The following is a 2,500-nucleotide window of genomic DNA, read 5'->3' as shown; positions in this document are numbered from 1 at the left end:
TGCCTCCTGAAATTTCACAGCAGGAAGCTCGCGGCACATACTATTTTGCAGGCTTGAGTGAAATTAGGCAAAAATACATTGTGATTGGGTTAACCAATTGTGTACGGGTGTCATAACATACTTGATGCAGGAGCTTTGGCCTGACGACAAGCATCATGATGTTCATGACATTTGGGGATTTTTGGATGACTGTGCTATTTTATTGAGCTATGAGTAAGAAGTAATGGTGATGACTATTACAGTCATAATTACCATAATTACCATAGTATTAACCCATTCATACCGGGGGCATTCCAGCCTTACAAAGTGCAATGCCGGAGCTCTCGAACGCATAGGCCTAAATCAATTAAATGATCAACGCTGTATGCCGGCACCCTGCCAACGGGCCTTGAATGCGCGGTACCCATGGTGTACCACCTGTTGAGAGAGGGTTTAGCAAACCTAACATTCAAAACCTAGATGGCACTACTTTCTTTTAGCACCAGCAGGAGAGAGAGCCTTGAATGGTACTCATCCATGGTCTCTAGCAAGCACTATCTTTATAGAGAGATGGCTCACAGCAGGTTACCGACATCCCGATGAAGGATGTACAGGCAGAACAAGAAGAGGAAGGTGACTCAACCCATGCCCAGTGTCTAAAATATGCCCCTGTGCCAGAAGGGATGCTTTTTACTGTGGCACTCATAGTCATAAGCACAGGTTTCCTTCCTCTTCCCTACCTCTTCATGTTATTTTCATCATAGATGGTTATATATTTTGTATTTATTCATGACAGTACATAGATACGAAAAAATAAAGTTGCTTTTTGTCCTCCCATAAAACAGCACTGAGTATAAAGAAAATAATGAGCTGATATGGATCCTATACTACAATTTTAGTCAACTGCAGCATTGATAGAGCCTGTGATATGACACATATAAGTCTCTCAATACAATAAAACACACAAAAAATAAAACACAAAAATGGCTCTAGTTTTATAATGACTGACCAAAATAAAGTGGGAAAAGTCAAAGTATGTTGTGTGAAGCCACCTCGCTCTGAAACAAAACCCATCCTGGAGAATGGGCAAGCAAATCTATCCCCTGTCCACAAAGGGTTAACCTCTTCACTCCAAACACTAGAAAATGCGCCCCACGCCAAATTCAGGATGCCGATGTGCACCAAATTTTAAACATCGCTATTGATTATGACAATTTTTAAGCCAAAACCTCAACATAATCATCAAGTACTATATATCAGATATATGGATAATCAACCTCTTCCCCCTGTGCATGTGACAAGTTATTTACATGGGTTGGGAGGAGGGTGAGAAGAGTGACCTTGGTGAGAGACCTCAGTAACTCAAAGGACAAAAGAAAATAGTTGAAGTAGTATGGTAAACTAATAATAAGGTTCATATTTCTACATAATGTTCCATAAAAAAATAATAAAAGTATTGCTACTGGGGCACATCTGTACCTCTCCTGGTATAAGCGAATCACACTCCTATATAATAATAATGAAAGTCAAGTAAGCCATCGTACAGTATCCAGAAGAAAGAGAAACACTAATGCTGACACAACTTAGCCATGACACATCCTCGGATATGCCACGAGTGCTGTGAGGAAGCAGTATACGTATCCTCGTTTTCAAGAGGTTAAGTGTATTGTCGTCAATGGTGATCTGAGTTGACCTGTAGATCATTATTGTTGTTGTCATTATCTCTACCTTCTTATAGCTAATAGTGAGGCCTTAGCCACCTCTGCATAAAAGTTTACAATTCACTTTAAAGCTTCAGTGTGTAGGCAAGGGAGGCAGTCATCAGCAAACAGCAGCTTATTGGTCAGAGTCTTGGGTGAGAACAAGTGGGTGGTAGCAAGAACACACCCCATCACCATCTTCATCAGAGATGGGGAAGTTGTCCAACAAGGTGCAGTTGTGCTTGACTTGGATGTTGAGAACCCTAAGGAGGAATCCAAATTCTACGTCTTTTCAGTGCACATTGATTTCTGCATGGATATTTTGTGATATTAAGGTACATCCTCAGATATTCACTATGACCTAATAATACTGCTACAAATTGACCTTAGATAACTATATTCTGTGTTTTTTTATCTGTCCATTCAATATTGTAAGTTTCAGTGATGTGGCAACTGTGCATTATTGGCTCAAGATTGGCTGAAAATGAACGTATGATATTGTTAGATATTTGTATCAGATATTCAAGCTATTACTTCAGTGTAGGTGCAAATAAAAGATTACAGTAGTAGAATTTGAAATAATTTTCATCTATGGGGACATCCTGATTTAGCGAAACTGGCAACGTTTGTATTCTCTCACACTCCTGCTGCATTGCTGTGGTTATAATGCAGCTGTGTTTAAACACTATTTCATGTTATTTTGAATATTGTCCATGTGATTAACATGTAGTGAATTATTTATACAACCAGATGTCCTTTTTAAATTTATAAATAAGAGAAATAATGATGATTTAAGTCTAATGTTCATTTGTATGCATTCA

At 38.8% G+C, this 2,500-nt stretch overlaps 1 protein-coding gene across 2 annotated transcripts in view; it reads left to right on the top strand.

Annotated features, from left to right (window-relative positions):
* The window catches only part of PIG-B (phosphatidylinositol glycan anchor biosynthesis class B), a 14,275-nt gene that overhangs the window by 10,487 nt on the left and 1,288 nt on the right, over positions 1-2,500 (top strand). The gene's annotated exons all lie outside the window — the stretch shown is intronic.

Source organism: Penaeus japonicus, unplaced genomic scaffold (genome assembly GCF_977035675.1).
Source record: "Penaeus japonicus unplaced genomic scaffold, GWHDUDI00000001_assembly GWHDUDI00000034, whole genome shotgun sequence".
In the NCBI taxonomy this organism is placed as follows: domain Eukaryota; kingdom Metazoa; phylum Arthropoda; class Malacostraca; order Decapoda; family Penaeidae; genus Penaeus; species Penaeus japonicus.
This window is presented reverse-complemented; position numbering and strand designations above follow the sequence as displayed.